We start from the raw sequence: 27,300 nt of genomic DNA, 5'->3' as shown, positions 1-27,300 counted from the left end.
TCTTATTTGCACAAACACTCATGGGCATTTGAATTCAGCACTGGGCAATTCATGTGTAGAAGCTCATTGGACAACTCTAATGTGGCAGTTTGTGGAAACAAAGAGCTTGCTTTGATCAGTTTGAAGAGCCAGACAAAACTACTCAAGCTTGCAAACTTGAATTTAAGAATTTATTGAATTAAAATTAACACTCAAAATTTGAAATATAGCTTAGGTAAGGCATGCCTATCGTATTGGCAAGCATGCCTGAAGTGGAGCAATCTTTGCACTTGATTGACTTGTTTTCTCACATCAACTGTGGCAGGATCTCAACTCTCATATTCTACTGTTCTCCTGATTACATCAGACTAAACTAATTTAGGGCATTTTTAATTGGCACACATTCTCAACTTTGAAAAACAAGAGATTTAGCATCTTCCACACAGTCCAGAAAACAGTACACACACTCCCATCTCTCCTGCAAAGAAGAAGAGAGCTTCATGGAAGCTCCTTGAGAGCCATCACACAACTAATTCATGCACCATCAAGCTTATCAACAGCAAATATGGAAGGGTGCCGCCTTCCAAGCTGATCTCTAATTCCAAATGCAGATGCACAACACATTTGTGAATCCCAAAAGTTTTTACCTTAGTGATCAGTGCGCCAGGAAGAAGAGGGAAAGAAGGAGAGAATGTCACAGTTCCCAAAGAAAGAAGGTGACCGGCTGCATCGCCTCGTAACCAAACAAGCTCTTTCTCTCCAGTTCTCACACAGCACCCGGCATTTCCTCATTTTTCAGGGTCTCGCTTTTAATTTAGTGCTCAGCAGCCGTAGGGAGAGGAAGTTGCGAAACTGCAAGGCTGCTTAGCTCATTCTTTTAAATGTGACCAAGACATCATTGGTGGGGCTAAACAAACAACCCAAACACCACGAGTTGGGAGCTGCCAGTGCCAGCAAGTCTACGCTGCAACTCCCACAGAGCCTCAACTCGGGGCACTCAATGAAAAGAGCCACATTTTCTCCTTCCCGTACTTGTGCCTACAACTTCAGCTGGGTTTGACATGCCTCCAGGAATAAGTAGAAGAACTTAAAAACTTTGCCATCACTCCCAAATGCTGCCAGTGCAGAGATGTGTGGGTGATTCTCCAGCAAACAGGAGGAAGAGCAGGAGGAGGTCTTCCTGTTCCACTTCAATCACTCAAAGCATCTGGGGCAGCGGAAACTAATTGCCTGGTTTCTTTGCCCCAGATCTGAGGCACCTCCCATACCTTCAAACCTTGCACTGATTTGTCCAGGTGTTAATATCAGCAGGGAAGGTTTTGCTGGCAGTGCCACCATTTTCTGTGGTTTAAGGGTTGGCAGCATGTGAAAAGGTATTTGTCGTGGCCCCCACATTATGGAATGACTTTCCCTCTGAGGTGTACTTTGTACCGTGTTTTTGATTATTGATCAAGACTAGGGATATAGTTTTCTGTTCCCTACCTGTTCATCTTTTGATCACATTATCATTACTCAAGCTTGGTCCACTGCAATTTGCGGTTTGTTAAATTTGTATAATCTCAACTCAGTATTGCGATTTGTGAAAATAATGTCATTGTTATAGAGGCATAACCACCTCTTATATAACGGATATCATGACGACAGGCCTGCCACCTTATTTACTTAAGGTGGGAAATAAAACAAAAGATTTTAAATTCAGGTAGGTAGAAGTGTGCATGCACACGAAAGCTTATACCAAGAACAAACTTAGTTTCTAAGTCTAAGTCTCTTAGTCTCTAAGTCTGGTCTCTAAGGTGCTACTGGACAATTTTTTAATTTATTTCAAAAGATTTGAAGTCATTATCCTTGTGTGAATGACACAGATCATAAGCAAGACATCCCCAATGGAGAAACAACCATTGTAATTCCACAACAAATCCAATCATCTCCCTCACTTTCCCTTCCTACTTGCAAAGCTGTGAACAGCCACATGCAGAAGAAAATGTGGTAATCTGCAAAATGCAGAGAGAGCAACAGTATTTTTTAAAAATTGACCAATATTTTGTATTATGGCAGAGAAACTGGAGGATACCACACACACACACACAGAGAGAGAGAGAGAGAGAGAGAGAGAGAGAGAGAGAGAGAGAGAGAGAGAGAGAGAGTTTGCAAAGCTTGCTTTATTTACTTTTCCCTGGGGGAAATAATTTACTTTGGCTATTACTGTATAAAAAGGTAAAGGACCCCTGACAGTTAAGTCCAGTTGTAAACGACTCTGGGGTTGTGGCGCTCATCTCACTTTGCTGGCCGAGGGAGCCGGCGTTCAGCTTCCGGGTCATGTGGCCAGCATGACTAAGCCACTTCTGGTGAACCAGAGTAGCACACAGAAACCATTTACCTTCCTGCCAGAGTGGTACCTATTTATCTACTTGCACTTGACGAGCTTTCGAACTGCTAGGTTGGCAGGAGCTGAGACCGAACAACGGGAGCTTACCCCATCGCAGGGATTCGAACCACAGACCTTCTGATCGGCAAGCCCTAGGCTCTGTGGTTTAACCCACAGCACCACCCACTAACAAGTTCAATTATTGCAAAGTTCTCCAACATCCCTAGTCAAGTCACACTCTTTATGCCCAGGCCTTTTGCTGAGTGGATGTCTTTCTTCCTCCTGCATTTCTGTACATTGCTGCTTTGTGCTGCTGCTTCCTTATTCTGATATCGGTTGTTTTTTGTGTGGTTTCATTTTATTATTTTACACGGTATTTCTTTTAATTGTGGCATTTTTTGTAACCCACCCTGGGTCCATTTGGTGAAGGGAGAGATGTTAGCACACACACAAAAAACCCAGCTGTGACTGAGAAACAGTCAGGATACATATGGAAATAACATTTTAAATCCACCACTACACATACAACTTTCCATTTTAGGATGTAAGCTGAGATTCTCACAGTTCAGTCAAAATTTCCCCTCACAACACTCCCCCAGAGATGGTAGATCCAGAGGTTTGAGCCAGGTATGCAGCTACACTCAAACTAACCCCCTCTTACACAAGAAACTCCAACTTTTCTGTGTTAACAATTACAGCACTAGATTCCCAGAGTTCCTAATGAGTTTGCATATAGCAAAGGCACAGCCATCTCTGAACACATCCCTTGGAATGGAAATAGAACTTGGATTTTTTTTATAAAAAAAACCCTCTGGTCTTGGGTACCTGCCAAGTTCATTTGTACAAATGAGGGCTACTTCATAGGATATTTTTGTGCGCGCGCTCCTAAGACAAACTACAAGATGCACGTGTTGTGTATCAGTTCAAAGTAGTGGGCACAAAAATTATTAAAATAGGAGTATCGTCACCCCTTAAAATACACAGGAACCAGAATCTGACAGTTTCCCTTTCACAGTTCATGTGCAGAATAAATGAAACAAGCAGTTTAATATGAATGAATGAATGAATGAATGAATGAATGAAGTGCTTTTTTCTGGGGGGGGATGCAGGGGTACGCATACCCCTAAACATTTTGTGAATCTAAGTTTGGCCTCGTTGAGGGGCAGTATTTCAATATGAGTAGGAAAATGAGAGTACCCCTAAACATTTTTGGGGGAGGAAGCATCAAACGAACGAATGAATGAATGAATGAATGAATGAATGAATGAATATCACAAAAAGAAATCCTGCATGGAGTGAAACCAAGACGCTTCCTTTGTGATAGCAGCAAGACTCGATGTGGAATCTTCAACTGGGGGGAAATGGTTAAGCACCCTTCTCTTGCCTGTTGCTTCTTTCCTACAAATCTCACATGCCTGCTGCACTTTGCCTTGAAGAAACAGCAACCAGGCTTCTCAGACACACAATGGCTGCCAAACAAGTATTTTTTTGTTTCCAAACAATTGAAATTCATGCACCTCTGGATGGAATTCTCATCCTCTAAGGTTTTCAAAAGAAAACTGGACTGGCACCTGTCAGTGAAACTTATTTATAGGACAAACTGAATTCCTTTTAACTCAGGGATGCTATGAACTACATAGGGCAGCTACTAACAATTGCTGATGGACATTTGCTCCCCTTTCCTTTGGAGCCAATCAAAATGTCACATTATTTTGCAACATTTTGCCCTAATAGGGAATTTGGGGGGTTCCTTGTGAGCCATCATAATGACTGATGAACAACACTAATAGAACAATCCTAAACATGTATACAGTATGCAGAAAAAAACTCAATTTCTCTTTCATTTTCCACTGTTACATATTGTTATAAAAGCCCAGTGCCCCTCCCTCCCTCTGCTAAGCAGCGGCAGGAGTGCATGGGGCCACAGCCACACAGACAGGATCTATGTCCCTTTGGAGAATGGAAGACATAGCGGAGACTGTCAAGCTTTAAAAAATATGGGTTTATTCACATAATTACACCTTCAGTCTGCATGGAGGGGGTCCAGATCTTACAGCATGGCCCAAAGCACTGCAGGCAGTCCTTCTTTCTCCCCCTTTCTTCTTCCCAGAAGCCCCTTGCCCTCCCCCAAAGCAGTTATCCTGGCAACCTTCCAAATCTCCAGTCTCTAGTCACACCTGGGGCTAGAAGTGCCATTGTCTTGTTCAGGACTCACAATGGCTCTCTTAAAGGCCCTAGTTTGGCTACCCAGGAATTCATTTGCATCTTACATTCTCCCTTCATATCACAACTAACCCCAAATCCTAGCATTTATTAATTTTAGTATTTAGGGGGATTCCCCCCACAAGTTCTATAACAATATTTTACTGCTAGTTGGGCTCCTAATGGTTTTGAGGCAAATATTGCCCCAGACACTCACATTTGCAAAATCACCACTGTCTGCTACAGTGCTCATAAACATACTGACTCACTTATACCCAGAAGTCTCACATTCGGGCATGGTGTGGGAGGGAGGCGACATTCTGGGGAGGCAAGAGACAGGGGGCTCCTGGCACTAACAGCTTATAAGTGCCAGGAGCCTTCATGCTCACAACCAGAAATTCTAGGAAGCCCTGCTGCAAGAAGATAAGGCTCTTGTGTGAGAAGGCTTGCCCAGCTGGCTTCCAATGCCAGGGAGAAGCTCAGCACACTCCCTCTCTTGTAAGCTATGAGCCACATCTTCCTCTTTGTGTTTGGGATTCAGAGAGAACCCCCAAGGCAGGCCTCCCACTGTGACATGTTCCTAGGGCCAGCTGAGGAGCCTATCTTTAGCTCCTCACTTATCAGAGGCTTTAAATAACCATGAAAAACATAGAAGGCTTCAGTTACTAAACACAGAACACAGTTCTGTGCAAGGAGGCTTCCCTGAAACCACTGAATTTGAACAGACTGGAGTAGGCCACAGCTCCCATTGGTTTTTACCAGTGCCAGACAGACCATAGGTATCTTGCACAGCCAATTATGTACCTGCTTATTTTAAAGAAAGGGTTTTTTATGTTGAAAGCGCAAGAGATACTGGCTATGAATCTACCAAGCCACACCTATACAGTGAGCCGCAGCTTTGCAGATAATCTGCTCAATCAAGTTCTGCAAGATCCTCCAGGATCTGCCAGCCTGTGGTCAGGGTGCTGGCATTTCTTCAACCTGCTTTGACCCTAATGCATCCAAGAAGTGAGAAGTCCTCAGGCTAATACTGTACTAACTCTAATGAAAGGCCAGGCAAGCACTCTCTTTCCATTCTAAAGTATGGCTATGACCCAAAGGCCTGGAACACCCAATTTTTGCATGGTGGTCCCTAAGGAAACAAACACAAAACAATACCCCCCCCCAGCCCTTGCTGAAAGGCAAAGCACCAAGTGGATTGCTAGTGACACTCAGGCTTTTCTCAGCCCTTGACAGGACTTGCTGAAAACTTCATCACAAGAAAGGAATTCCTCCATTTGGGATTTAGTCCCAGCAGGCTGGTACTCTCCTACGTGCTTAGCCAGACTAAATAGGCAGGGCAAGGAAAGAGGTGGGGACCAGTTCTGAGCAGCCTATTCCCTCTGTTCCAATCTATGGCTGTGACAGGTGCACACTTATGCAAAGAGCTAAATTAGGTAAGGACTCTATGAGGCCAGGAAAGCTCTTGCAGAGAACATCGGGAAGAAAAACTGTGCAAATTGTACAGCACAAGTGTGAGACGTTGTACGCCCACAAACTCGTTACCAAGGAACTGTCAAAAGTAAGGTCACCATGAAACCCCATTAATTTCATTTTTAAAATTGCTCTGTCAGGGCACACAAACACCCCACGAACAAATGGTACTTACCACAACACTATGCTACCTGACATGGTAAATGTCAACTCTCACCAAGCAGGATCACTTTCATAAGAAATATTATTTATTTACTTATTACAGTATTTCTTACCTGCCCACCATTCACCATTAAGTCCCAGGGCAAGTTGCATATAAAATGGTGCATATATATATGGCTTTGTTCATCTAAAAATATATGCGTGTGTGAGCGCAATGTCTTTTGCTTGGATGGTGGGACTTGTCCCCGCTCTCCTCACCCCTGCACACTCCGCACCACCCCCAAATCCAGGGGGGGCGGGACTCCAGAACAGATTTAGGGTGCACAGAGGGGGAGAAGAGGGAAAGTCACATTGCACAGCAGAAGTCACCCACTCCACTGACAGTCCATTATCACCTCAAAAAATAATGTGCTCTGTGAAAGATGCACCTGAGGAAAAATCAGGTCTCAGTTAAGTTATCTATGGAAGAAATACTCCCGAGTCTGCCTATGGAGTGTCCAACTATAGAATGCCCTCCCTTCAGAGACACAGCTTATGCCGACTCTTTTGTGTTTCCATTGACTGCTAAAGACCTGCTTGGGTGTGTGTGTAGCTTTTCAGTGCTTGTTTTCATTTGTTGCTGTACTGGCTTGTTTCTTTTCCCATATTTATGTTTTATCTGCCCTTGTTTCATGATTTCATATTGTGGCTTTAACTGGACCTAGAAGCACCTCACACTATGCAACCTCAACTGGAACAGGTTACACATCTAATTCCTGAGCACAATAACCACCTACCTAAAGGACCTCAATCGGGATTCAGCCTCAGCTGGTTGGCCCTCATCCATCCCACCATTGCATCCAGGCACTGGTCCAGAACCTGCACAGCTCGCTCAGCTTGGATAACATGGATCAATGGCTCTAAGTCCCCTGATCACTATGTGCAAGTGTGTACACACATATTTTTTAGTATATAAAAAGGAACTTGTGAATCAACCCTTGCAAATGGAAAAGATGCAGGCAGTCCTGCACAAACAAAAAGGGGATAATTAGGGGAAATTCACACTCCAAGGGGTGGTTGTGGTGAAATGCTTTATTGTCTCCACACTACTTTACCACTTAAGGCGGCAGGTGGGCGGGTGGAGAGGGAACTGCATGCCTGAATACTCATCCCACGTTAAAAATACCCTGCCTGTGAAAAGCTAGCACATCAGGAAGGAGACTAGTCTATTCTAGGCTACGGCCCTTCCCCTATGCGCTAGCATCCCCTAAGCAGAAAGTTCATTACCTAGGGCTGATGAGTATTCGGCTGTGACCTGACATTCACCAGCATTCAGATCAGTGGTGGTGCTAGGGGGGCAAAAAAAAGATTGAGACGACCTAGGACAGGGCAAAGGGCATCCATGGGGGTGGGGGCCTTTGCCCCACATTACATTTCTAAAATAGAAATAATGGAACATACACTTTAATTATCCCATCTTAAACATAATTCTATGGAGCAAGTCCTATATACAGTGGTACCTCGGGTTAAGTACTTAATTCGTTCCGGAAGTCCGTTCTTAACCTGAAACTGTTCTTAACTTGAAGAACCACTTTAGCTAATGGGGCCTCCTGCTGCTGACGCGCCGCCAGAGCATGATTTCTGTTCTCATCCTGGAGCAAAGTTCTTAACCCAAGGTACTATTTATGGGTTAGCGGAGTCTGTAACCTGAAGCATATGTAACCCGAAGCGTATGTAACCCGAGGTACCACTGTATTGTGTGACAAAGTTAACTTTCAAGTAAGCATGCTTAAGATTTCAGCCTTATTTTAATTCCTAAATGTATGTGGTTCTGCTAAAATTTCCTATAGGGGTCCAGATATGCAGGACTACTTGTCAGCAAGGGCACTGCCCCCTCCCCCCAGCACCACTTATCAGGTCTAGAGTTTGGTACCACTGGGTACCTGTTGAAGCCCACACCTGAACAAGGAACCTGTTGCCACCCACCGTCCTCGTTGTTGTTGCCTGTTCAATTTCCCCCTCTAAGTGAACAATCAGTGTCAGAAGCAAGGAGGAGGAGAAACATCCCCTGCTTGCTTAACCCCGTCCCTCTGGGTGGCTGGACAGTGTATGGATAGTGTAATAATGTAGTTCTGTCACCAGGTGGCACTGGACTTTGTTATATCTGGGTTTAGTTAGGCACCTTCTGTTGCTCTTCTGCCTTGGAGCCGAAAGAGAGACAATTAAATTATTGTCTCAGTTCCTGGCTGGGGTGTCTTCTTAAGCTTTCATTGATATGGTGTCAGAAGTCAACTTTTAAACTCACAAACTTCTAACAACACAAAGAAAATGGCACAGCTCCCTGCACCAGTGTGAACTTCAGATTAATAATCCTGAAGGGAAAGAAAGATCTGCTTGCTTTCGCCTAAACACAAAGCACCACATGGAGGAAGTTAAAGCTTACATTAATGCTTTGCACACTTCTCTACCAGGATCTGAAGAGACTTCTTCAAATGCAGCTGCTCATGGAAATCCAGAACATCAAAAAGTCTTAAATTAAATCAGATCAGGATGGCCTAAGCATCTCAGCAATGCTTCTAAGTCGACTAGAAAGTACTTTGCTGCCTGTGCACAACTGAGTGAATTGGAAGGCCTCATAACAAAACAGAACTGTAACACTGAACCGCAATCTAGGAGGAAATAAATCTTCTTTATCACCGGGGAAATCAATATCTAACCAAATGCGACAAGCAAATCAAGCACACAGTATTGTGGCTGGTATTGGAAATGATAGAAAAAACAAAACCTTATCCTGTTAGTACTCCAGAAGAAATAAATCAAAACAATGGGAGGAACTTTTATCACACCCTTATCCGAAAGGCCTTGGAAAACTAGCAGTCAACCTGTGTGAACGGGAAGGTTGACACTACAGTGGTACCTCGGGCTAAGTACTTAATTCGTTCCAGAGGTCCGTTCTTAACCTGAAACTGTTCTTAACCTGAAGCACCACTTTAGCTAATGGGGCCTCCTGCTACCACCGGAGCACAATTTCTGTTCTCATCCTGAAGCAAAGTTCTTAACCCGAGGTACTATTTCTGGGTTAGCAGAGTCTGTAACCTGAAGCGTATGTAACCTGAAGCGTATGTAACCTGAGGTACCACTGTATTTGGTTGTTGTAGACTACTATTCAAGGTGCATTGAGGTACGCTCTTTGCCTTGCAGTAACTGCCACAGCATTAGTGCACAACGGAAGAAAGACTTTTGTTCATTTTGGCATTCTAGATGAACTTGCATTTGAAACTCCAGTTTGTAGTAACAGAATTCCAGTCATTCCGGACGCCTTACAGCTTTTGCAGCATTGCCACTAGCCATCACTATCCTCAAGGAAACAGTGAGCAGAGACAGCAGTACAGATGGCAAAGAAAATCTTGAGACAGAATGACCTACATGTTGCTCTTTTAAGCTGCAGGTCAACACCACCACCAACAGCTTCTGGATGTAGCCCAGCAGAGCTGCTAATAGGAAAGCAGGACACTCATTCGAACCCTAGATAAGAATCTTATTCCCAAGTGACCTGACCTGGAAAAAGTTGCTTCTTCATATTACAAAGCTATGAGAGGTTATGAGCCTTTATATAACCAGAGCAACTCATTATGAGAGCTACTTCATTTGGAGCCTGGAGAGAAAGTTTATATACAAACTGATGAAGAAGAGACCAGCTCCTATACAAGGGAGGTGAGATGAAATGCCCAGATTATATTCTCCTGAGACTGAGCATGAATTACTTAATGGAAACAAGCACCTTCTTCCTAACTCTGAGAAGTACAGTCACCAAATGCAGGGGTAGTCTGTCCCATTTCGCCACCTGAGGTGAAATGGGAAGTTGATGGACCCCAGCCAAAGGTGACGCCCCCCACCCCACCGCTGAAGCCTCACTTCCTGGGTTCATGCGGCAGTGGCTTCCAGCAAGGTGTTGCCAGAACTCAAGAGAAGAAACTGCTGCCACTGCCATTGCTACACAACCCCAGCAGCTGCTTCAGACTGCCTCCTGTGTGGGCAAGTGCTGACCAAATGCCACAAGCAGCACCTCAAAACCCAAATTCACCTCCTGAGATTCTCCATCAACCACCTGGTACAACAGATAGCAATATTGTGTCTCGGATCATCACTCGCTCTACTTGTGTCATTCAGAATGCTTCTCAAGATTTAGAAATGAGCGGCTGAATATTTCAACTAACCCAAGTTTCACCTGTGGCTTTTTAATTGTTTCTTTAAACAAAAATCAGCATTGTTACATAGTTATATCACTAGGTAGCACTGAACTTAGTTGCATCTGGACAAAGTCAGGACTTTTGGGTGGTTGTTTTTCCCCCTGTTTTGCATCATTTAAGAGAGAGAATAAAGTTCTTGTCTAGCTTTCTGGTGGAGCGTCCTCCCAGCTTTCCATGACTAGCTGATTGGACTCAAAGGAAGACAGCATGCAGACAGATAGCAGCAACAGCACTGACGAAGGTAAGTTCACTGAAAGCATCTTGCCGAAAAGGAGGAGCCAATACTGCTTTAGGTCTGAGTAATGTAGTTTAAAATACAAAACAAAAACCACCTTTATGCAACTTCAGAAACTCTTCTCCACATTTACTTGCCTGCTGAGGATAAGGAAGAGTGTTAAATTCATGTAAGACACTGGCTAGGCCTGTTGAGTCTCATAGTTGTATCACATGAACTGTGATCTGTGTGAAAGTGTGCCCTAGACCACACTCAGTGTTCTCTTGTGACTACACATTGCACAAGAAGATTGGCAGCAACAGGCAAACTGTCTATCACGGACATTTGTCTGATGCTGCTGATCTTCTCATTGAAGTTTCCTCCCAGCGCAACAGGGTCAGGTAGCTCCTAATTTTTAAACATTTGTGAGCACAACAGCAAGCTGTGAAGTTCTGCCCTTTCTGTTTTGACCAAGCTAATGGAGAGAAGACAGAGGCGACATCGAGGCCCTTAGTCTCTGTGACAAGGACACACAGGCTCAAAAAGGAGAAGCGGCCCATTAATAGGTACTGCAGCAGCTCCACAGCCTCTGCAGATTGGAGAAGCGTTGCAAATAAGGGCAGGAGTTTGAATGGTAAGGCCAATGAGCAACTGAATCACCAGGACTCTTTTAGCTGCGGCATTTCAGCAACGTAGGCTGCTGTGTTGTTAACAAGCAGTTGGGTCAGAGGCCAAATGTTTTCCTTTCCATGCTTGAAATACCATAGTCAGAAGCAGCTCAGATATTCAGTACAGTGAAAACATTACCGCTCTGGGTGGGCGGCAGATCCTGAAAGATAAAGCCCCCAAAATGAAGTAGGAAGACCTATATGAGCCGCAGACCTCATTTTCCACCGTTGCATCTCCTAATGCTATGAAGTCAATAAAATCCCTGGCTACCTGAGACACAGACTCCTTGAAGCTTCTTCACCCCTTCCACACACAAACCTGTGATGTTTCAGGAGAATAAATGGTAAAAAAATAATAATACACCAAGTACATTGAGCATGGCTTTTGTCTAGAAAACTGCTGTGCAGGTACCATCTAAGCCAGGGGGTTTCAGTTCTTTATGGAATCCGTTCCACATCGCCTTGTGCACTGAAGAACCTTGGCACATTATAGAGAATTCTAGTGCCTATTTTTGGCTTAGGATTGCCAACAGACAGGATTGCCTACCTGGTCCAGCTGAGCCACTTGCCAGATTTGTGTGCAAAAAAAGTCAGCCCTGTTTCCACTTAGCAGTCATGCTAAAAACTAATGCACATTAACATCTGTTCCACGGTCCCCAATTTGCCCAGGGCATCCAAGATTGCCCAAGTCCTGTAACATATTAATCACTCACTGTCCCCTCCCCCGAAAGCCCAAATTTTTGATAATGCTTAAAAACCAACAACAACTATATGCATGCACAGCCAAGCCAAAATCTAAGTAAACAAACTATTTCTCCTCTGCCCTCCTGCTGCAATAAAATCCCTGTGACACAAGGATGCACACATGAAGGGGTGCATCACTTATAACCCAAGAAGGGGGAGTTACTCAGTGCTGCCACCAGCCAGGGAGAATTGGAGCAGTCGTCTGAGAGCAAGTGGTTTTCATTTCATTTTTTTGCTGCAAGCAGATGAGCATGGCTCAGCTAAACATCTTTCCCTGTTTTTCCTGCAGCCATGCCTCCTCCTCTGTGCAGGAAGAGACTGTTGACTGCCAGAAAAGGAAAACCAAGAAACGCAGACTGAGGCTGAAAGCCCCTGAATGGAGGTAACACAGCATGAGTGAGTGACAAGGCAGAGGTGGATTTGGGGAATCATAACCGGTTTGGTCGCACTGGGTGCAGAGCCTCGAGGGCGCTGCAGGAGAAGCCACAATGATGATGTAGAATGGAAGGTGAGAGGTGAGGGTGCCACCGACATTTGAGACCCCAAGCTTCACCGCTGGACAAGGTTGCTGCTTCTAGTTCCATTTGGTATAGGATGGCCATGGGCAGTCTCCAAGTACGTAATTCTTTCAGTCAGCACAAGGATTTCTGCTTGTACAGCGGAATTCCCCACTCCACCCACCTGCCCCACTAAATTTGGGGTTATTCTCAACCCTCCAGAGCAGATTTAGGGAGGACAGAGAGTAAAAAGAGGGGGTAAAAAGAAGTTCCATTGCACATGCAGAAATCCTTATGCTGATGGAACAAGTTAGTCGGATTCGTCCTGCTTTACAGAAGCAAAAGGCTGTCCAAGCCTAGTTTCAAGATAAAGAACCATGAGAAGAAAGTTCAGGGGCCATCAACAGTTAGTACCTGGACAGAAGACTGAGCAGGCACACTATAATGAGATGCACAGTATATCTATTTAAATTATACCAATTATTTCTAAATTTGCATCTATTCATCTAAAATTAGCATATGTAAATTCTGTGCAAATCTATGTCCTCTTGAGACAAAGCAAACTCAGCAAATTCTATCCTGTATCTGTATCCCACTCCCTTAGATTGGGAGATGCCAGCTATTGGAATACAAGGATGTGGTTGGCTGCTTGCCTTCTGCATTAGCAGTTTCATCTGAAATTGTCATTCCTTGCTCACTCACTGTTTATAAGCAACAACAAAAACACAAATGGCATAATTATCGAGCAGTGGCATTCCATTGTTTTCTGTGGTATTGTTGTCCTGTCCCCCTGGTGATTTCCCCCCTATTATTCACAGCACAATTGTAGTGCAAGCCTTTCAGTATGAGCAGGCAAAACACTATACAGGGCTTTCAGGGTTATTGTGCCTTTAAGTAGTAGCTTCCTCTTTGCAGCTTCTGACTCTTTCATGGCTTCCTGTTCATCATGGCAGCATGTACAGATCCAGTTGTATCCTCCATGACAGAAGGCTCTTTGAACCAGCAGAGACTTCTGTTGCCTGAAGCTAGGTTGGGGAGATGTTTATAAATTCTCCTATAGTGTCTCATACTACCTTCCACACTGTCCCCTCCACAGATATTCTGGAGCAGATGGCAGCAAGGGCATCAGTGAAAAATTACCTCACACACCCCTTTCTGCTAACAGAAGCTTCTCCTGGATTAAAGAGTCTTTTGTCAATGACAGAAATAATCGGACAACTCGATATATTTTTTTAAGAAATCACTGTTAGCTGTCTGAGGAAAGTCAAACATCAGTTTTTTCAAACTACCATGCAAGTACCATTGGAAGGCCCAACATCTCTTTGGTTTGCACTATCAACAGTTGAAAATACTGCTAGAACTATCAAACATCTAGGGTACTGTGGCATACCAGCACAAACTCTAATTCAGGCGATTCTGATTCAAACAGCAGCCATGGCAGGTGGGCAATGCACAACAGAATGGCACTTTGGAAATTGTTAACCATCTTTCTAGAGATAGGAGCACATGAATTTAATTATCCTATTTGTACAAATTAACACACTGTATAGAACTTTGGGTACAGAAGTATCTATGTTAACAGCCACCTCAGCAAATTGTTCAACAGCATCCTCAGCAAATACTTATCTGGTACTGAACAAAGCACACAATCGTGAAAACTGTATTACAAAGTTCCTCTCTGGCAGAGAGATGGGCATAGGTGGCAAAAAGCCTCCCATTCACACCATTGCAGCCAGATAAATAAACTGAAGATGTGAAATGAGCTCTAGGCACAGTTATTTATCATCATTTATCTGCTGAAGCAACTTGCAGGACACAAAAGCTTATGTCATCACAAATTTGTTAAGTCTTTAAGGTGCTGCAATACTCTCCTTTTTTCTTTACTTGAAAGTTCCATTGAATCGCACAATATGGACACATATTCCAAGCCCTGCTTCCTATAACAGTGCCACTATGCCCTTTCTGTCTTCGTGGAACACTAAGAACTAAAGACTTTCTATATGCAGTAGGCCAAAAAAAAACCCCAAGCCAGTCTCAGTTTGGTTTCTGGGTTTAACAGCAACCACCCATGTGGCTGCTAGCTACACCATAGTGTTCGCACCAGCAGCATGTGCCATTTAACATATGCTAGTTTGCCAATACACGTATTGTACCAGTACATTTTGGGCTTCCAAAATATTTTTTGCAGATGTCAGGATCTGTTCTGCTTTCATGATTGCTAACCGCAGGACAGCCACTTCAAAAAAAAGCTTATGATGTATGGCAGTTCTAATTGCCTACTTGCTAATTGCAATGATCATAGCCTCCATTTAGGTAGTTATTCAGCCTTACTATGCATCTGGTCCAGATTTTCTAGTGGCTGCTGGATTTTTGTCTTGCAGCTAGGGCTGGTAGAAGCCATCATTTTCAAATTCTCTGATTTTCTCTTTTTTCTTAACTTTGGCTCTCCAAATTTCCAGGTCAGTTTCCAACTATTATTTTTTAAAGTCTTCAAAAGGTGCACCAGAATTTTGGTGTAGACAATTTCCCCTAATATACACCTTTTTGCAAATATTTTTTTCCTAATATAACATATTTTTGCATGTTATTTTCACTAACGTGTGCATTTTAAGCACACGTAACCCTTGTGTATGCTTTTTGATATATGTATATATTTGATATAATTTGTTTATTTTAAAGTTATTGTGACTTTAATATTGGATCAGATTGTTACTATTAATGTTTCATGTTTTATTATGTTTTTGTGTTGGAAGCTGCCCAGAGTGGCTGGGACAACCCAGCCAGATGCGCGAGGTATAAATAAATAAAAATGTTGTTGTTGTTGTTGCTCCTGTTGTTGTTATACATTACTTGACTGGGGAACAGAATTTCCAAATTCAGAGAAGTGCAAATTTTGCAGGAGCGTTGTGTTTCAATTCATGTATTGTTTTGGAAAACTCAGCTTAGATAGATTTGCCTTTAAATGTGAACTGAATCAAATTTCTCTACTTGCAACTACAGACCACCAAGTTTCCAAGAAATTAGAACACTGGGCCTTTCCCTGAGCCCAGATTTCAAAACCCAATCAGCTTTTGGAAGGAAGAGCAGGGATAAACTCAGGGCAGAAAGTTAAATGATCAACCAGGCTTCAAAGTAGCTCATTATCAGGCACTGGAGAAGGTTGCAGCATGTAGTGGAGCAGAGAAATTGTTGATTTTATCCCATCTCCGATCTTGGCTTCCTTGACCTTGATGGCACTGGAAAAAACAGACACTGTTGGAGTGCTAATGCTGTGTGAGGCCCTCCATCTTATGCTCAGGTTGCATATATGTGTAAATAAAACCGTATATCATAGAGACATCACTGTCTCCGCTGACCTTCATTCCAAGGTAACAGAATCTGGGTAAATGTGTGGAACCCCTGGATATTCTCACCACTCTGAGATTGGGTTGGCATGTAACAATATTTTTAACTGTGGGAGGCGAAAGAAATTTTCCTTTCTTCCCACTACTGAATTCTCATCCCAGCTATCCTAAAATTAAACATCAGAATTATATCACCACTGAAATTGACAGGACGACAGTAAAAATAAGGATACAAAGGCAATTCAAAGTCAGAAAGATTGGAGGAACTGGATTTTGCACTTCTCCATTTTCCTTTTGCACTATCTTGGGACTGCTTCAAATGTAATCAATCCCTTCAAAGAGAGCATTTCTATAAAAGCCGAAGGATTTTATACAATTTGAAGGAAAACCAGAGTTTCAGATAAATTGAGTTTCACTGTTTATTGGAATGATAAAGGGCAAGACTTGATCAATCTTTATGTATCATTAGAGATATATGATACATACAGTAGCTGATTGCCTGGATATGAAGAAAATAAATTATATTGAAAGAAGGGAAATGAGGTAGGGAGGGACGAATGATGATATATTCATATATAAAATATTTTCAATAGTATTTTAAATTTCACATTTATTCTTTATCATCTATATGATATTTTGTATACAAGTACATAATATCTGTAATATTCTATATTAATAAAAACAGTTCTGTAAAAGGAAACAATATGCACAAGTCACACTTGTGCATTTTGTTGCATGTACAGTACACACACTAGGGTGCTGCAACAGAAAATAGCTACTTCACACATGTGCATACCATGAAAGGCTTGTGAATGCACATCTGATATGATAGAGTGAATGCTATTTTGTACAAAGAACATAAGGAGCCATGATCCCAACTGGACATGAAATTTAAGACTAAGGACCGCAAACTTCAAGTTCATCTCAAGCCAGAAAGACAAACAAAAGAAATCAGCTTCTGAAATAATCTAGGTTAACCAATATTCAGTGGTACCTCAGGTTAAGTACTTAATTTGTTCCGGAGGTCCGTACTTAACCTGAAACTGTTCTTAACCTGAAGTGCCGCCGGAGCCCGATTTCTGTTCTCATCCTGAAGCAAAGTTCTTAACCTGAAGCACTATTTCTGGGTTAGCGGAGTCTGTAACCTGAAGCGTATGTAACCTGAGGTACCACTATATTAAATTGGGCTAATACAATGGCAAAATGAAAGTGCAGCTTAACCTTCATTGGCAGACAAAAAACTGATGTATGCAGCCTCTTCAAAACACATCCATGGTGGCTTCCGGAGCAAAACTGTGATGGCTAGCTATATGAACACTGTGTGTGTGTGTGTGTGTGTGTGTGTGTGTGTGTGTGTGTGTACCTCACTTAGGTAAAACCAGTCCTGCTGAAATTATAGCCTGCCTCTTTGCTTTCCCTTGGTTATTTAGAAAGCAAACCACAGTCTTAGGCAGCAGAATATTTATAAATGCGCAGTTCCCAGCTGGGAGGGCTACCAACATGTAATTATATAATGGTTGTATTACCCTCTCTTGTGTACAGGGGCTGCAGCTGTCCTTCATTCCCAATAATAAACAAGTGAAAAGGACAGACTGTGACTTCTTGAAAGACCTCAACTGTTGCTCTAATCCAGGGGTCAGCAAACTTTTTCAGCAGGGGCCGGTCCACTGTCCCTCAGACCTTGTGGGGGGCCGGACTAGATTTTTTTTTGGGGGGGATGAACAAATTCCTATGCCCCACAAATAACCCAGAGAGGCATTTTAAATACGTAAAAGCACACATTCTACTCATGTAAAAACATCAGGCAGGCCCCACAAATAACCCAGAGATCCATTTTAAATAAAAGGACACATTCTACTCATGTAAAAACACGCTGATTCCCAGACCATCCGTGGGCCGGATTTAGAAGGCAATTGGGCCGGATCCGGCCCCTTGTTTGCCTACCCATGCTCTAATCAAATTCACCTTAAGCCTGACGCCCTCTTCTCACAGCTATACATTTACAAATGTCAGTTAGGCACGGGTTGCCGAAAAACAAGGTAGCAAGAACTCTGTAGAATATTTTGGTACCGTTAGCTCTTCTGGGACAACCTTTTACATTTTAGGAATACCCCACCATCATGCCGGACAGCATCCAAAGTCGTTCCCCCCCCCCCCATCGCCTCCTTCTCAGGTTTCATTTCAGATATATTTACACCCAAATTCTTGTTAGGGAACAGGGACAGGAAGTGGGTCAAACATTGCAATAGGGGCTTGTTCATCTTGCCAAATCAATTCAGGTCAATAACCCCATTACTTTACATAGCAGTTTGGGTGAAAGGCACAGGGAGCTTCCAGACAGGATGTTTGTTGATCATTCAGATGGATATGTTTACACAAAACTCTCACAGAGGTTATATGACATCACCTGCTAATTGAGCACTTGTCCCAACATGTTTGCATGAAGGTTGCATGACATCGCCTGCTATTATAGTAGTAGTATTAGCAGTGGTTTTTTTCTTTTAAACAAATGTTTAGGGGTACTCTAATTATCCTACTCATATTGAAATACTGTCCCTCAATGAGGTCAAACTTAAGATTCACAAAATGTTTAGGGGTATGCGTACCCCTGCGTACCCCTGGAAAAAAAGCACTGATTATTAGTATTATTAGTATTTGCATTAATTACACACCCTTCACCCTCAGGGCAGGTTACAACATTAAAACACCATGTTAAAAATAGTTTCAAACAACTTACGATCACAAAAATAAGGTTGGTCCTAAAAATATACAGCTCGTGTGAAAATCCATGATGAAGAGGTATGTCTTTAGCATTCACCAGAAGCTATATGATGAAGCTACCAGTCGTACTTCTATGGGCAGGGAGTCCCACAACTTAGGGGCTGCCACAGCAAATGCCCTGTTCTGGGCAACTGCCTCTAAAGACAGAAGAATAACCAAGAGGGCCCCCTTTGCCATGCCTAGCACCCAAGAAGGTCTGTAGGGAAGGAAGAAGCCTTTCAGGTACTGGGTACTTCATAAGTTATTTAAGGCTTAACTTTGACCTGATGTCCTCTTTTTGTGGCTAGTAGTTGTTACCCAGCACTTTCCAGTGCAATTTTCTATCACCTTTCCTATTTGACTTTCTGCAGTTAAAAAAAGAATTGGGATAATTGCACTAGAAAGTGTGGAATAGTTTTGTGCAAACAAGTATCCTTTCTGCAACACTAGCCTGGAGCTAGTTAGGCACAATTTGTGTCCATTATGGTGGCAGACCTGACCTCAGTTGTATCTTTTTAGCAGGGCCAAACAACATTTTACCATGGTAGTTTCATTTATGCTGCAACCCACAAAAATCTTCAGGCATTAAGAATCAAGCTGTCTGCTTTTGTTCCTGCATTTTCCTAAATAATACCCATACAGAAAAAGAAAGACCCACAAAAAGAAAGGGGAATCTCTTTCTTGTGACGTAAGAGCTCAGTGCCACAAAAAAGGTGTTTTGTACCAAGTTCACAAAAATGGGAAAGCTATCTTGTGGAATTCCCTTCCACAACATGTGGCAATGCCTTTGTAAACTGGAGCCCTTTTTAAAATGCTTAACAAAATGAACTTCTGCCTAAAGGCATCAGGTTGGAACTCAGAACAGGAAGCAGGACAAGAGGGAACTGGGTCTGACTCCACAAGGCAATTTTAAATGTGGACTCGTGTTAAAACACTGTCAGGTCATGAACAGAAAAACCAGGGCCTGCCAGAGGTCCTGTAATCAGCTTCAAAAAAAGAAGCAGGAAAGCTCTATTTTAAGCATTGGCAATTCATAGCAGTAACAGCAAAAAACACCTCAGAAAGAAGCTGTCCCAAAGGGAACTCATACTACCCCCCAAACAACACTTGACTTCTTCCTTCATGTACAAAAAAATCATTAGCTTTTTTTTCATAACCCCACTGATCATAGGAGACAGTATTTAAACAGCCATTCCTATTTGCATTGGAAAACTAGCATCAGCTATGGGGAACAACAGGGATGGGCTTCCGTTCAGCACCCACAATGCCAAAAAAACAGTTTCACCCATCCTGTGTCATATGGCTTCCTGAAGCAAACATTTAAGCCACTAAGGTTTTTGTCATGGGAGGAAAGCCTAACGCTGGTGAGATTTGTGTTGATTTAGGAAGCTGGACAATTTTCTCACCCAATAAAATGAACTTGATCACTAAATCTATTTTCCCCCAATGGCCGGGCTGTGCTAGTCCCAGAAAATCAAACAAACCACAGTAGATTGAGAGTGACCTTTGACTGCATGCTTATCACACTTTTGCTGATAAGAGTAACAAGCTTTTGATCATCACAAAACCCACCTTTAGGCAGGAAGACTATGGATATGCCTTGAAGACCCACCTGTGGGCCTCAAGCATCTAAATCTCACTACAACTCTGAGCCTAGATTTAGTTACAGAAGGGGTAAAGAACCACAGGCCCAGAGGGCCAAATGCAGCCCTATGTGCCTCTGTTTGGCCCTTGAGACTCTGTCCTGGCCACACCTCCTACTGGGCCCCTCCTCTACACCCTTGTGTGATTTTACCTGGCTGGAATGTGTCCTTGAACTCTGATAAATCTTCTTGCTTACCTGAATGGAAAGTTTTGAGGATGGAGAGGAGGGTCTGCATGCAATCTCTCACTTTTGTGTGGCTGAGATGTAACCTACTGTACAAAGGTAAGATCCATATCCCCCCTCCCACTTTTGCTTCTGACTCCGCCCACCACTGGAATGCGGTCCCCATAAAATTGTCCATGAGAAATGTGGCCCTTAGCCTTTAAAACTGTCCCCAGCCCTGAGTTACAGCACCTCCTTGCCCTTGGACCCTAAAAGCATCCATTGAGGCCACCAGGACCACCCAGTGGCACAAACCCATGACTGGGCCATTTCAGTGGTGGCTCCCCAGTTATGGAATGCCCTCCCTAGTGAGGTGTGCCTGTCTCCATCATTATTAACATTCAGGAGGAATTTGATTTGAAAACATTCCTGTTTACCGAGGCATCTGGTGACGGAAGACTACTCCCCCTTGCAACCCCGATTATCATTGGATGACTAACATTTTAACTCAAAAGTATTTTGATCTGCAATGTGTACTTAAGCAATTTCTCGTTGCACAATTATTAAAATGTGTATTTTCCCATATGCATTGCTTTTAGAATATTTTAGAAGTTTTAAATTGTAATTATTTTTAGAATGCTTTGACTGTTTTACAATGTTTTCCTTTATTTTTAAATTGTGTATCTGTTTGCTGCCCCAGTCTCCTTAGGTGGAATGGGGGGTATAAATTCAGCAGGTTTTGATGAATGCATGATGCACACAACTGTATTCTTATTTCTACCCTAGGCTGTATGGTTTCTGCATCAATAAATTAGCTTGTTGTCCCAAAGGTACACATTTTTACTTCTCTCTCAGGATATCATGAGAATATTGACTAATATTCAATAGTAAATATTCAATAAAATGAAAAATAAATAAAACATTATTAGAAAGAGGTTACTTGGGGCTGGCATTTATATCACAATATTAGCAATGGCAATTAGCTAGTTCAGATCCCCTGCATTCTGCAGAATAGTGAAGGAAACGCACACGAAATAATGATTCTGCAATTCTAACTACCATGAGATACTGCAATTGCAACTTAATGTTGAGTCTCAATTTTATTTTTAAAATAAGGAAATAAAACTAGTTTAATCACAGTTCTTTTAAAAACAACAGCCCTTTCCTTTTTGAGCTATTTGCAACCGTTCAAATATGGAAGTTCTACTCTTGTGAAATTCTACTCTTTGTAAACCAGAACCACTCCCATGCTCTTTCTACTGCAGGAGATAATGGAGGAATGAATTTTAAAGCAGCATTCAATGAAAACCTTTCAAACGTTTTGGATTTCTATGACCCACTACTGTGAAATCAGGGCCAGTGACCTCAAATTCCACAAGGAATGAGGGAATGGGCTTGCCTCAGTACTCTGCAGGTTATGTTTCTGGTTTCTGTCTCTGGTAGGGCTTAGCCTCATAGCAAAGAGGTACAGTTAAAACACCATTCAGTGCCAAGGGGAATATAGATGGTGTGATTAATAGGGATGGATGAATATGTCAGTTTCAGATGTCTCATTTATCCAATGCTAGATTCAGTTCAGCACATTTCCACATCAGTTTGCAATGAAAATAACAATAAAATGTTCTCTTGAAAATTCATCAGCATTTTAGTTCATATTTGTCTCAATATATGTATTTTTGCAAGCAATTCGCTCTAATATTTTTTGTATGTTGTTTCCACTAATATACACATTTATGCACAAATTATTTGCTCTGAGAATTGCACTGCAAAATTTCAAAAATTGCAGATTTCGAAGTATAGATGCATTTTAGTCCAAATATAGTTTCAGGGAGCGGTAGGTAGTTCACATTAAAAAGTGAAGTGAACTGAGTTTCTCCCTCATCCCTAGTGGTCAATTCTATATATTCCATCTTCAAAACTTTTTCTCTTTCTAAACGTTCTAAGGGAAGTTCCTGGTTCAGAGGTCAAAAGAGTGAAGCACCCAGAGCAGTCAGGAAGAGCTAGGAATGTCCTAGCAGTCAATATTATTCATTTCCCTTAAGTTGTGGAATCTTTTGATCAAGAACACTCAGTTCTTTGAAGTAACTTATTAATGACCTGTGCATTGTTCCCCAATTAAGAACAGAAGTCACTATGTCCTAGCAAGGAGGGTGTTTTGGTGCTATTACATACAGGGCCAGATTTAGGTTTGATGAAGCCCTAAGCTACTGAAGGTAATAGGATCCTTTATACATCCAGCTGTCCTTTGTCAACAACAAATTGCCCCCCCCCCTATTGAATATATGCTATATGGTAATTTGTGGACCTAATGGGTCCATACACAACACAAAACACTGTTGCTGTATGTAGGTGTTATTTTATTTGTTTTTATCTTATATTTTGGAAATATACATTGAGGTTTTTTTCTCTTTAAATTTTTTGGGGGCCCCCAAGAGATTGGGGCCCTAAGCTATAGCTTGTTTAGCTTATACATAAATCCGGCACTGATTACATACATTACACACAAGGGTGCAGTGGGGCAATTGTTCTGTGACCCCACAAAGCTGTACCCCCAACATATTGGTTCAGCCATTTTATACAAAGAAGTCATTGTGATCCCTTCCGAGTTATTCAGTGGAACATAGCCAACAGATGGACACCATGGAGCAATGTGTGAAGAGGTCTGGCTTTTCAATAAAAATATTTTTTTAAAAGCTCGGGATTGTGAGAAAGCCCTATTGAAAACTCTACACTGATTGCCTGGAAGCCTATTCTGTCAGGGAGGCTGCTGAGCAACAGAATGGACAGTATACCAGCAGCGGTCACAATCTACCTCTTGGGCTGGATATCAGATTCAGGCCCTCAGAGAACGGAGAGGTCTCCTGGCAATGGAATCTTTACAGGCCACAGAAAGCCCGCCCGTCCAGCCTATGTTGATACTCCATCAAGCACACAGGTTTAGGTCTACCCCAACCAGCACACCCACCCAGGTCTCGGTAACACATTCCAGGTTTTCCTCCTCTCATTCATTATCAAGTTGTAGGCAAGCACAATCTTATTGCAAACCAAACTGATTTTAAGTAACAACACAACCAATGGAGGTCTAGAAAAAGTGATGACCTCCAAATATCTATAGCCTCTTCTTCTCACATACATTTATTCTATTGCTATTCTATGTGCTTAAACACGCTGCGTATAGTCCCAAGACTATGCAATGGACACTGCAGTTCTGTTAACTTCAATATATTCCATGTGTGCAACAGAACTTCCTATTCTGTCCCCTCCAGTTCCACCCCCCCCCCAAAAAAAACCACTGTCAAAATCATTAAAGGGGGAGAGGAAACAGAAGTCCTGTTGCACAAGTGCAACTCTGCTCAGACCATGTTGGATGCAACCCTGTGTTTTGCCCTGGATTTCATGTCTCCTCTCTATGGCCTTGATTACATAGCAGCAAAACTAATTTTGCAGTCAAATATACACAATAAGGGAATACAGCCTATTCTCAGGAGTGCACCTCTGATAATAAATGTTTTCAAACACCTCTTTATCACATTCACACTTGAGGGAAAAATCTGTATGCCTAAAATATAAAGTGCACACCTTTAGAAGAAAACAAAGGGAAAGGGGGGGGCGGGGAACCCTGATATACTGTACGTGATCATGAAACTTCTATGAATGGAACAAACTAATACACTTAGCAGTGGATCTGTTGCATTCTTTTCCATGTTGCTGTGCAAATTTTATATTAATTGGATGGAAGCATTTCCGCAGAAGGCATATAAGCCTATATGGAGCATGACCTTTTCATTATGCATGCCGGTTGCCATAGTACAATTCTGGGGTCCTTTGCTCAGATACAGAGCCCACAAGCGTCCTCTCAAATAACTGAAGGGGAAACAGATGCACCAAAAGGGGAAATCCCTTGTATGCCGGGTCAGCAGGTAACAAGAGTCGGGAAGAAATGGCCCACCCTTTTGTGTCTACTTTGATGTCACATCCATGATTCTCTGGTGTCTTGTTTACAGAATGGTCACTTGGAAAAGTATTAAGTATGGGGGGAAATGAGGCCCAGGAAAGCTACAACATATGAGGGTACCTGAGTAAACCTGATTCTGAACAGCTGACAAAGGTGAAATGAAACAAGATCACAGAACTGGACACAGCAGAAAGAAAATCTTTAAAGGCTTTCAAAACACTGGGGGAAGGTACATTACACAATATGTTAAAACACAGATAAAATGTTTCCCATGTGTACATTGCATAGAGATTTTTCTGCTTAAGCAGTCTATCATTTTTCCTAGGTAAATTACTGGAAGCTAGGAAGGGTCTAACAGAAAAAGGGTCTAACACCAAAAAAATATTAGGAATAATGCTAACTGCTGTCCAAATGATGAAAGCAGACAAATGGCATCCTCTAACAACTCCAACAGAAAACGGTTTAATAAAATTTGGTCTTTTGCCACAATGATAAAAATTGACGGAAATGGTCTAGTCAAGGGAAGTTAGACAAAGAAATTAACACTTTGAGAATCTATTGTCTTCTACATACGTGAAACATCAACTAGAATTATTTAAAGCCTTTTCACTGCAGTTATACTCAACCACTTATAGAAATGTAACTTATAGAAATGTAAACAATTTTTAATATAAATCCTTAGAAATTAGTATATTTCCTATTTCTTAATACATTTAAAGTATATTTTAGAAAGTAATGTGGTAATAAAGGACACAAGCATGTGATCTCCCCAGAACATGTGGCATGGCTCACTTGCTAGCTACCTGAGTTTTGCCACCGCTTTCCTTGAATTCTAGTGGCACCTCAGGCATGTGGATTGATATAATGTGGATAACATGAGCCAATGTCTTGCAACAGCCAAGGATTAGCTGAGTGGCTAGGGCAACTCCACAGTCTTCCTCTTTAAAGAATCAAGCTGCCTGCTTAAACACTCTCCATCCCTTCCCCGTTGTACTATTAATTAATAATAATATTACTACTATTAGTAATAATTATTACTTATTATTACTATTAGTAATAATAGCAGTAGTTACCAGGGCAGCAGTTCTACAGCAGTTCAGCTTCTCCTGCTGCATTTCCTCACCCTTAAAACCCTATAGTGCTGTCTCATTGTGAATCCTGCAGCTTTTGCTGCTGTAAAGTTCCCCGCAAATTTCCCAGCGCAAAACAAAGTACATTTGGAACTTGTATATAAGCAGCCATCATAACCAAATATATGACTCATCCTCAGAAAAGCACCACTCACCCACTTCTGTTGCACTTTCTGTGTTTGGGATTCTTACAAAACCAGAAAAACCCATTCCTGGCCTCGCGCAATGCCAGTATGCGAGGCCAAGAAAATAGTGGGGTGTAGCAAGCCACAAGACATCACACTGGTGCACACACAGGAATCTTGTGTTTTCATCCAAGGTCTGTCACTGAGCTGCGGCAGAACTTCAGGCAATCCCCTTAATTTCCTTTATTCTAATTTTAGTTCAAATATTTTGGTGATGTTCCAATATAAAAAAAAACAACCTAATATTGCACTTACTGAAAACAACTCCCGCCAAATGATGTATTCTTTCCCCCCAGTGTTCATCAAATAAGCCTGAATTTTAATAACTTATCTATGGAAAGGATCAGTTTAAATCAAGGGCTTATCTATCATTAACTGACATGCCAGGTACTCCCCTTGGTGTTATACTGTCAGTATTCTGTTCTTACATAATAGAATGGGTGGCCTTCCCTGTCCCTCAGCATCTGCTACCTGAGGCAGTGCCTCACTTTGCTTAATGGTAGGGCTAGTGCAGGGCTCTGCTATTTGAGAAAAGAATGGCATTTCCCAAGTCACACTAGATTGTGGCTTTGAACGCCACAATCTAGAAAGATAATCACATTCTTGAGGGGAAGACATCAAAATATTGTGCAACAGCTATGCTTTTGTGGCTCACGAAACTCATTGCCTGGCAGGCACTAAACTGTATGAAGAGGACACAACTTGAACTTTACAATCTTACAGTAATAATAATATATTAAAAAATTTAAAAAATTGTCCAGTAACACCTAGAGACCAACTAAGTTTGTTCTTGGTAAGTTTGTTCTTGGGGAAACCCAGCCGGATGGGCGGGGTACAAATAAATTATTATTATTATTATTATTATTATTATTATTATTATTATTATTATTAGCTTCCGTGTGCATGCACACGAAGGCTTATACCAAGAACAAACTTAGTTGGTCTCTGGGTGCTCCTGGACAATTATTTTATTATTATTATTTATATATTTCAACTGTGTCAGACCAACATAGCTACTACCTGAATCTAGTAATAATAATAATTAAATGCCAGCCAATTCATTTTTTCCCCTCTCCACCATGTTGAAAATTCAAACAGATATATTCCTTATTGTCATATGTTCAAATACTTTAGTTCTTTGTAGAAGTCACAGTGGGTGCAGCTAACTGGCAGAGTGCATAATTTGCTTGGAAAATGTCCCAGGTTCAAGTTCCTACTTCTCCAACGAAAAGTAGGGCTGAACAAAAATGCTCCCTCACTTGCATGTGCAACCTGCTTTTGGTGACTGATTGAATGCTAGTGAAATTCACCTAAAGATTCAGGGCTCCTTACTCACTGCAGCAGCCTCTTTTAAACTTGTTTGTGTTGTTACCCCATGCAATGGCAGAACCGGGTGCCTCCGGTCTGTCACAGTTTTGCAGGAGAGATTCAAGCACAGTTAGATTGGTTTCTGCAGTTAGATTAAAAGGATGTTGCCCTAGCACAAAAAATAAATCTGTTTTAAGCAAAAATTAACTCACGTTTTGCAGTTTGGAAAGTGATGGAGAAAGACACTAAAAAGTGTGAGATGAACAAATGACTAATGA

The 27,300-nt window shown here is 42.0% G+C and overlaps 1 protein-coding gene across 3 annotated transcripts in view; it reads right to left on the bottom strand.

Annotated features, from left to right (window-relative positions):
• Nucleotides 1–27,300, bottom strand: part of TFEB (transcription factor EB) — a 70,107-nt gene that overhangs the window by 35,336 nt on the left and 7,471 nt on the right. The window contains exon 1 of one of the 3 annotated variants that reach the window (XM_081195850.1): nt 627–775. The exons of the other annotated variants lie outside the window; for them this stretch is intronic. The gene's annotated coding sequence lies outside the window, so the exon portion shown is untranslated. Of the gene's footprint in view, nt 1–626; nt 776–27,300 lie in introns of those variants that run through there. 3 annotated transcript variants of the gene reach the window in all.

Source organism: Podarcis bocagei (genome assembly GCF_964188305.1).
Source record: "Podarcis bocagei genome assembly, chromosome: 5".
In the NCBI taxonomy this organism is placed as follows: Eukaryota; Metazoa; Chordata; class Lepidosauria; order Squamata; family Lacertidae; genus Podarcis; species Podarcis bocagei.
Note: the sequence above shows the minus strand (reverse complement) of the source record. Positions and strands in the feature narration are given on the sequence as shown.